This window comes from Kryptolebias marmoratus, linkage group LG15 (genome assembly GCF_001649575.2).
Source record: "Kryptolebias marmoratus isolate JLee-2015 linkage group LG15, ASM164957v2, whole genome shotgun sequence".
NCBI classification, from domain to species: domain Eukaryota; kingdom Metazoa; phylum Chordata; class Actinopteri; order Cyprinodontiformes; family Rivulidae; genus Kryptolebias; species Kryptolebias marmoratus.
The window spans coordinates 15289890-15300593 of record NC_051444.1 but is presented as its reverse complement, the minus strand read 5'-3'; positions in this window follow the sequence as shown (position 1 = coordinate 15300593).

The window sequence follows — 10704 nt, the reverse complement described above, 5'->3', positions numbered from 1 at the left end:
TTGGCTTTGACCAATCCTTTTTGGCATTAACATCAAAGAGCTGAAGCACATCAAATTCAAGTTATTCAGCAAATTGTGACATTGTTTTACAGAAAAGGGAAACAAAAAGATCTTATGCACCAAACCAAAGCTTTTAAAGAACTGCTGCAGGTTTCATCAACTCTTGTGCTTTGAGAAGCAGTATTTACTACCCAGCTTTAGTCTAAAACAAAGACTAAAGGTAGATTTTGATCAGCTCTTGTTGATCATTTAGGGTGCAGGGTGACATTTCACCATAATAAACAGTGTTACTTCTACAGTTTTTGTATTTAAAAAAAGCCTGATTTTGTCTTTTCATTTTTTGTGTTTGGTCTTAAAGAACATACCGTACCTTTTTTTTTCTTTTTTTTAAATTTTTCCTACAAAAGGACAATGAGTAAAGCAAAGAGGAACAGTGTTTTTATGAGAGTGTGTGTGTACATGTGTGTGTTGATTTCTTTTCTTGCCACCATACGGTTTGTTGTTGGTGTACAGCAGCTCACTGTGCTTTACATTATTATTGTACCAATAACAAGCAAACTTGATATTTTTATTTGGAATTTTTATGAATTTGTAGTAACTTTCACCACCGCTGAAGTGCCAACATGTTCCTTTAGAAATGATAGTTACTGTTGTCTGTTTTTTCACTGTTTTTGTTTTTTGGATTAAATTGAATTATAACAGAACTCCCTTACTGAAAAGGAATAAAGCCACAGAAAAAAGTACATATATATAAATATATATATATATATATATATATATATATATATATATATATATATATATATATATGTGGAATATAAGAGAAATCATAACATTATATAAATATATTCTTTTGTTATATCTAATCTTGTATTTATCGAATTGTTTATAGCAGATTGTGAATGTAAAGTATTTTAAATGTCTCTGTCCATAGTCACAACATGGTGTTAGATGTATACCTGAGATGAACTATTTAGACAAAAAAATATATATACTTCACTGTAACCCTGGGCTACTCTGTCACTTATGAATGTGAACAAATACACCCTGGCTCTCTTGGATCATGTTTACAAAAATGCTGTGTACCATACCACTGTCCAGTTGAATGTGGCTGTCCATACAGAAGTTTGAAGTTTTCACCACATACAAATAAAAAACTTCTTCTACACAGACTTGAAGAGGTGTACTTTGTAAGTTGATATACTTTCACACTGAAGGGGACCCTAACCATATTTACAAATGTCTTTCATGGCAGAGTTTTAAACTAAAATCATCTTATGAGAAATGACAAAGTTGTAATTGTTCTGGTAAAACTTTGAAAAGAACCATTATGTGACATTGAAACATGCCACCCTTAGAATATGTGTTGTGAATGACTCTCAGCGACAACCACAACACATTTTAGCTCAATATCTTGAAGGCTGGCTAAGTTATAACCACTTTTGTGTTATCTAATGTTGATTGGGTGTAGAGGCCATGTTAAATTTAACTAACTCTAAAAGCTAATCAGTTGTAGATATAAATCTAATTATTACTTTCTTTTTTGATAATCTTGCCTATCTCCCTTGGATTCTCATTGCATCTCATTTGAAATTCCTGTTTTTCAACATTTAGTTCACAAAGTTTTACAATAAGTTTAAGCAGCCTCTTTAAGAGAACAACTCAGCCCCACATTGCTCCTGTTATGGGCTGCAATGGTCACTAAATCTGTCAGAATGACCTACCGGATGCCTTCAATTGTTTTCTAATTTGCTGCCTCTCGGCATTTTGCTTTTCTGACTTGACTTGTTTTGATTTCTAGGCTTAGATAGTCCTAAAAGAAATACCCCAACTGATAGTGGTAAGCACGCATGTGAACTGAACGTTTGGGTCAACATAAATGTGATCTTGGATGATGAGCAGCTGGGTCTAGTTTTGTTTTTGTAATTTTTCCGGAATTTGTTGAATGCAAATGTCCTCTTGCAGTTGCAAAAAAATGGGTTTAAACTGAAATGTACAATAATTTACCTGGGATAGACAACATGCAAATGCCAAAATGATTTCTCTGGAACTATTTGAAAAAGAATGCTGTCAATTGTCTGAACAGCTTGCTTAACTTTTGAGGAGGTCATTCTGTGCATTAGTACAATCACTGAAGCAAAGAAAAGGATCAAAGAACAAAAATTATCATCATCTAAATAATGGAAAAAGTATTTATATTATTCCTAGATGTTGTGAAAGGCAGATGTGAGTGAACAAAGTGGGATACAGGAAACAGGCCCTATTTTTTATGAAAAACGTGGTTACCGTGGAATAAAAAAAGAAAAAAAATGATATTCATAAACTACAAATGTAAAACAATGGGTCATATAATTTTTGGAGATATCATATTTTTTCGAGACTATTTTTTTGATTTAGTCCATAATCTTAATGGTTTTCCCAGTTGTAGGGGTGGTCCAAAAAAGAAACAGGAAATACATCATCTAACTGTGCCCATGGGAAGACTATCCTGCCTCTGAGGATCTAGTTACTATGTAATGCCCACAGCTGCTCTGTGTGTGAAGTGTGAGTTCTTGAGAAGTGAGTTCACACCTAATTTAATTACTTAAGATGTTATAAGTTCTGTGCTAAAACAAGGCATCAGCAAACCAGAAACCATCTTCTGATATGATAGTACTAACAATATGATAACATACATGCAAACAAGATAAAAAGAACACTAGCTACTTTACAAATAGCTGTTCTGGCATTGAAAAACTGAATGGAGCACCAGTAATAAAAAAAAGTCTTTCTTAATGCCTGGGTGGCGGGCAATAATAAACATTTCTAATTGTCTAAATTAGCCTAAAGAAAAGAAACATTTCTTTGTATTTGTCACTAAAAATATTTTCAAAATCCACAAATGAATGGACCTGCAGTAAAGCCAAGTGTTTATACAACCCCAGTTCTGACAAAGTTGGGTTGCTGAGTAAAATGTAAACAAAAACAGAAAAGCAATGATTTGCAAATCTAATCAACACATATTTTATTCACAACAAAACATAGTAAACGTATCAAAAGTTAAAAAAACTTATCTACCATTAATAGAAAAAAAAGGAAGGAAATTCTGAATTTCATGACAGCACATCTTAAAAAAGTTAGGACCATGTTTACCTTGGCTGAAGTATCCCCTGTTCTTTTGGCAACAGTCTAAAACTGTCTGGGAACTAAGGAGCTGCTGCTGCATTGATGTTGCCTTTCGAGATGACTAAGCTGCCATGGCTAGGGTCAGGGTCTCCTCCGGGTTTGAGGGGTTAGGGCCTTTTGGCTCAGAGCTAGGGTCAGGGTCTCCTCAGGGTTTAAAAAGTTTCCCAATCTCAACCGTACCATGAAAAAAAAAACTGGTTGTCTTTATATCCAATTGCATTACTGCTGCACAGCCAGCAATTATGAAGCAGTCTACAGTGCTCTGGCTCAACTTTTATTGGTTAAACAGATTCAATGAAAGTTTGTGGGTTTGACCTGTTTGCTGCATTAAAATAAGAACATTGATAAGCAGAGACTAAATGAGGAGGCTAAGTATTCAAGCCTAACCTCAGACTGTATAAGGGGAATAATTAAGTCCTGACAAATGGTATAGGGCTGCAATCTTAAAAAAATGTGTACTACTTAAAAATTGATTTATTAGTTAACTGCGAACAACAAACAGACAATAATCTATTCATATGACCTAGAATTTAAATAAAATAATAAATGCTTATCAGACCAGTTCTGATGGCCATCAAAGGCACTTTAGATTGTGAACATAGATAATGTCTAAAAATAGACTTTGCTCAACAATAAAGAGCGAAATTAAAGTAAAGCAAGTCTGGACAAATGTTTTATAGTGTATTCAAAAACAGCAATCCTAGCAATCAACAGGTGAGAGGAGGGTTGCAGCTAGAACAGGTCGCCAGTCTATTGCAGGGCCAACACACAAGACACAATAATTCACACTCACAGCTAAGGTCAATTTAGAATGACCAAGTAACCTAACATGCATGTTTTTGGATGTGGATAGTAAATCATAGTATCCAGAGAAAACCAACATCCCCCAGGAAAGTACACACACTCTAAACCTACATGTAACCTGGGTTTACATCATATAAAAATTTTGATACAGATATGTAATTAACACTCAATTTATTTTTTTTTTAAATGTTGCTGCGTTTTAGTATTATTTAGTCACTGGAAATTTCCTTTTGTCATTTTGCAGGCTTTGATAGCTTTGGGGTACCTTCTCACTTTCAGCATGGCCTGTGGTTGGCTAGAAAGGTCTGAATGTTCCAGCTTTTATCAAACAGTCTGATAACAAACTGAAAAGTAACCCTTGGCAGGTGATTGCAATTCAGTTTGTTTGCAGTTTGATTTGCAATCAATTTGCTGTAGTTTGTTTTTGTGTTTGTTGTGTGAAGACCTTTTTCTGCCCCCTCCTATTTGTAAGAAAAAAAAAAAAACATTTTTGCTCAGTGTCTTTTTAGGTTCAGCAGACAAAAGATAAAGAAAGAGAAAACTGTAAAGAAGAAAAAGTTGAGAAATAATGTTGCATACTGTTAAGAAAGAATTGTTCTAGTTTGAGCGTCTCCTGACTCATGCTACATCAGCTGCCTCCTGGCTGACCCTCTGCAAACATCACCGCTCCTCAGGTGACCTTGGACGGAACGCTGACCACAAACCCTCAACGGACTCTGGGCCTTCTTGTTGTAGTTTTGTTGAGGCCTGAGCAACATCTAGGTTTAAAGAGGAAGTAATGGCTGACCCCTCCAAAGCTTCTGATCTGGTGAGGCACGTGTAACTCTGTGTGATGAGAAAGACAAGAGAAGAATCAATTTTCGGTCTTGCTATCTCATTTTAACTGATAAATAACATCTATTTCCAATATGATGCTTCATCAAACTAACCTGACAACCTGACATAATTAATAACATCTTCTGACCAAATTCCAAAGTGAACTATTTACAAAAATAATTTAAACTATCCCAAATTTTTGCACGGATAAGAAATCAAAAACATCAATCTTGAGGTCCAAACATTCTGTTCGAATAATTATTTTGGTTTAGATAAACTAATAATCACTATTTCACCTTAGATTACTAAAGTATTACTTGTTGCTGTGTTTTATATTGGTAAATCCTCATTCAAAGTAATTACTTAACAGTCATTCTTCACAGATTATTCCGTAAACTCTTAGTGCTAGGCTTGTATTTGTTGTGTCATCTTAATTGTTTGTTGTTGATTCTATTTTCTTGATTTAGTTTTGTTTTTGTAATAAAACCTCAAAGACAAAATTTGGGTTCTTTCTTATTCAGTGTAAATATTATGATAAAGAGTTCTCTGTGATTTACAAATTCAGTTTCAGCTGTTGAGGTCTGATAATAAAAATAAGGGCGAATAGATTAAATATAATGATTGAGTTCCTATAAGGTATAATCAGTCTGTTGTTTGGTCAGTCTGACCTGGTGCCCCTGCTTTAACGAGAACTTAAGATGTGGTAATTTGAAGAAAGGTTATCGCCCTTCCATATCCTCATCTATCTACTACAATATGAACAACTACAAATTGCTGGGCAACACTTTTGTTTAACCTTAGAAAACTCAAAAAAAGTGCAAAGTTAGATGGCGTGCAATGACTGTCTACAAAGACAAAGCAGAGCAAGATAGGGCAAATGCTAATGTCCTGGCATGAGAGAGGATAGATTGTTTGTTTGTTTTCTCGTAACCCTGGGTTAATGTCTCTACCTCTCCGGATATCTGGGCCATGGGTTTCTCACAGTTCATTTTCTCCCTCGCACACTCCAATTTCCCCTGGTTTTACTTCCAGCTCACTCTAGATCCCTTTTACCCGCATTTTAAAATCCTGTTGTAAATAAAAGCAGGTTCTTAGTCTGCGTTCTGTCAAAAATGGAATATGGTCTTGATGTTATCATGTCCATCAACAGTACATTTCCAGAGAGGATGGTTTACATGTGCGGGTGTATTTCATGGATGTGGATTTGCATGTGTCTGTTCAAATGGGTAATTGTTTTGTGTAACTTTGTTTTTTTAAGGCACAGGTTTACAAAAGCATGCCCAAATTTAAATGTAGACTTGCACTAATAATAAACCTCTATGAACAGAATAAGGAAATGTTGTGAAATATAACTTTTTCGTGACTGAAATGTAATAATTTATTTGCAATATGAGAGTGCAGTTTTATAATAGATTCCAGTTGACTTTGGCTATCCTTTGCAAATATAATTAAATATGCTGTCTACTCAGAATCAGCGTGTCTCATGCTGCTTTGTGACTATCTCTGAGATAAGACACTGAATGTGCATTAAGTGTGTGTGAGAGGAAACAGGGTGTCATGTTATCTGAGCTGTTTTCTAATCAGATAAATTTATTTTCTCAGACAGGGCATCTGGTCTGCGAGATGTGATCCACAGATGATAAATATAGAAGGACTGAGTGGCATACAGAGGGAATTGCAGATAACTTGGAGTTGTATGTAAATAGGCTTTGGCAAGAAAGATGATTGCAAAAATTGATTAATATTTTAGGAGTTTTTATACCTGCAACAAGGTATTTTGCAGTCACTTACAAATAATAATTCAGTGCAATTAACTGTAAAACTTTTAGTCAGGTTTGTTACTCACAAGTGGAAGAAATGGTTTTATATTCATAAAACCATATTAACCTTGAGGCTGTGGGTCTTGGTGCTCTAATCAATTATCATAATAGATGGAATGAAAACTATAATATGCAAACATAACTACATAACTCCCAAGCAACACAACTTGTCTATAGCTGCTCCTGGAGGTTTGTAACATGTGTTTTAGGATTTAAAATTTAGTTTTTCAGTTGGTTCCATCTAACTTTTTGTTAGCGCAAAGAAGGTTGGAACCACTAGAGACAGAACGACTCCATGTAGATCCAGCATATAAGTAAAAAAAAACAGAGGTTACCACTAAACACCCAAGAATAATAATCCTGATTTAAGGAAATTTGCCATGTCATAGGTTGAGTCCCCCTCCAAACCTGGCACAAATAATTCAAACGGGAGTGGCTTGAATAACTTCAAGGAAGGGAGGGGTGGCACAAATGATGCTGGTACTGCAAACTCTTGCTGTTCAGGGATACTACAAGACTAAAAAAGCTAATTAATTGCTGTGTAGATTCGTCATTCTGATGTCTAGTGCCCTCTCGGGTTGGGGTGATTTCCTTGTGGTCAAGTGACTGATCTGACTGAAACTCCTTCCTTTGGGGTGTTGTAAATTAAATGTCCTCACATGGAGATTTATGTAGACTGTAGCCATGTCAAGAATATTATTCTAAAATTGAATCATCTATTCGTAGGTGCACTGACAGTTTCATAAAGTAAATAAATTAAAGATAGATTGGTTTAATTTTATTTTTGCAGAGAACAAAATAAGTGGCTCACACTTACATACTGCCTTTTTAACCTGTTCAGGTTCTGCTAAGCGGTTTACAATGTTTCTTACCCATTTATACATGCAGTGCTTTCTATTACACTTTTTACACTATGTATAGAGCACTTTTGCTTCTCACTCATACACTGATTAGAATATTGGGGCAGTGGGAAGTTCAGTGTCTTAGACAAGGACACTTCAGCACACTACAGGGGCTGGGGATTGACCCTCCGACTCCCTACTACTCGGCCCAACTGCCCTAAACCACATAGATCCTTGGAGGATTTTATCTAAATTAAATTCAGCAATCCTAAACCTGAACCCAGTTTGTTACAAGTTGGCTTTTTTTTAAAAGGATACAGTAACATCTCAGTTGCCTGAAGTACCTAATCAAAGGAAATTAGCATCATATGCCGTCCTTCTAACCACTTCTGTGTTTTAACACACAAGCTGACAGACAATTTCAGAAGGGCAAACCAAAGATTAATGGATGTAAGCATGCTTTTTTACCAGTACCGTAGCATGCTTTCTTTATCAGAATGACAGAAGTATTTCATTAGTGTCTGACTCTGCCTTTTCAGGGAAAATGTCACTGCTAACATAATCAAAGTTAGCTGTTGGCCTATCTGAAATTTAGAAAGAAGGCACCCTTGTTTTCATTAGTGCACATGAAATTGCATTTACTTACTCTGTGATTTAGCAATAATTCTCCTGTTTACAGCAAGTGCCCCGAGTGGATGAATGCATATAGGTGGAGGAAACAGAAAACACCCAGAAGATCCCATTTTCTATATCTGGAAATCATACAGATTTCCACAAAAACACATCTCTCATGTAACATGACACTGACAGACAATGTGTGAGAACTGTAGTTTCAGGCTGTCTGAGTTAATTACTTATAGGCTGTTGAGCTATCATTAGAGAGGCCCCATTGTCAAAGTGATTATCCCATGTGTTATTGGAATATCAAAGAGACTATGTTATTAATAGTTCAATTCATTTCAATGTTTCCTCTGTCATTTGGAAATCATAAGAGGCACACAACAGAGATTCACGAAAATTGTCACAGGTTCTGGTGACTAGGTCAAGTTGACTTTATTTTGCAAAGCTGTTTGGGCAAAGAACATATTACCATGGCCAGGCTTTCACCAAACCAGCCAGCCTTAGCACTATTCAGTGTCAACAGATCCAAATCTTCTGCACTGGACACAAAGTGGAAGGGCCCCTGGGTTCACATCAACTTAATCATGGTAGCCAAAGGTAATTGGATTGACTTAAATCCCCACAGGCACTGTATTAGAAAATCCTAATCAGTGTCACTGGTAAAAAGACAAAAGGGCGCTTTGCGCTCACATACAATTAGAGTTAGCAGTCCCACTAAGAAGCATTCATTTAAGATGCTGAAAAATAACTTAATCCAGACAGAAGTCCTTACAGTTATTTTTTTATTTTTATATATGCTGTATCTCTAGACAGTGTAGTAATTGTAGAGAATACACAGCAAGACAACAAGGTACAAAATGGTCCCCAAATAGGTACATTTTTTAATTTTTTATTTATTTATTTTTATATAATATATGTTACTTTTTATGTCATGGAAGACCCACTCTGCACCCAGTGTGACAAAATGTACCTGCTTGTTCTGGGACAAAATGAAATAACCGTTTCCTTCAACAATGTTCATCTTGGAATAACCAATTAAAGTTACATAAACGCTTTTGAACCGTGGGAGAAAGACCAAAAATACCCACACAGACACAGGAAGAATGTGTCAACTCGTCACAAAAAGTCCCAAACTGAGATTCAAACCGCGGCCCTTCATGCTGAAAGGGATTAGTGCAAAATACCATAGCATCTTTCACCCATGTCTTTCCAGCAAGAGTTTAGCTTAACTGTTTGTCTTCAGCGTAAAGTTAATAATGAAGCATTTATCCTTTTTGTCAGATAATGTATTTTCTCACCTTTAAAATTAAACAAATATTCACTGTAACAAGATGGACTAGTTAATATACTTATTTATTTCTCTGTAATGAAGGACAATTTCCCATCAGATTCAGGCAGTCCATTATGATACAGGATTTAGTATAATTCATTCCCATAATTCTTAAGATTGCTTGTGATATAAATGTCCTATCAGAAAACATGCTGCTAATGTTTTTTACCACCCAGCAAAAAAAAAAAAAAGAAAGGAAAATGTCTAATTGGCAGCATGTCAGATTGATCGAATCCACCATTTTCTTCTGAATTTGCAAGTTAAAATGAAATTTTACTTGTAATCTGTTTCCAGTTATGTAAACAAAAGTAGCTTTATATATGTACTAATTTTGAAATACACACTTATGCCTATTAATCTAACAGATTCCCGTTAAAGCAGAATAAAAGTATTGCTAGAAGGACTGTTTGGCTACCACTAGTTTAAATTGGTTAAAAGATCCATCCATCCATCTTTACTCGCTTCTCCATTCCGGGTAACAGGGATCTGGTGCCTATCTCCAGCAGTCACTGTGCGAGATGGTTAAAACAAAAAATGTCTATTTTGTTGTAGCAGTTGCAATTGAACTTCCATTGCCTTTTCATTTTTCAAGGAAATACTTAAATTTGATCTAGGATATTACAGCCTGTAACACAACATAAAAATCTGACACTTGGATTTTCCATTTTAAGGCTGATAAGGTGAAGCTTTCTGTCATGATTAAGATATTCAGATGCTGCCATCTAGTGAGTCATTTTGATCATTACAAGTGTGCGAGGACATGACATTTGTGCATGGTAAGTTTGCTTCTCAAAAAAAAAAGGAAAAAATTATTGGTGTTGGTGTACAGTAAGTATTTAACATGTCTGTATGCGATTCCTGATCCCAGCTATGATTTTTTTTTAATAAGGTATGGAGAAAACTGATTTTATCCAAATAACAATAATAATAATACGAAGAAGAAATTCACAAATATAAAATCTTGTTGTTTATTTTTATTAATAATGCAAAGTGAATAAACAAAAAATAAATACAATTTAATTAAAGAAAAACTGTTATTTGGTGTTATCACCCTTCCCCTTTAAGCAGCATAATAAATAAACATAAAAAATATTGTTATTTAAAGCTGGTCAAGGTTTTTTGTTTGTTTTTTGTTTGTTTGTATTTTCACACAGAATGTGTTGTAATAGACCATGGAGGGTTGCCCAACAGTCTTCAGAAAAAGTCACATGGTGTAAAACTTGACAAACAGAACATTCACTATATGTATGTTTATTTTTGGAAATGGCCACAACATGCTGCCAAAAAAGCTGTCTGCTATTTTCCT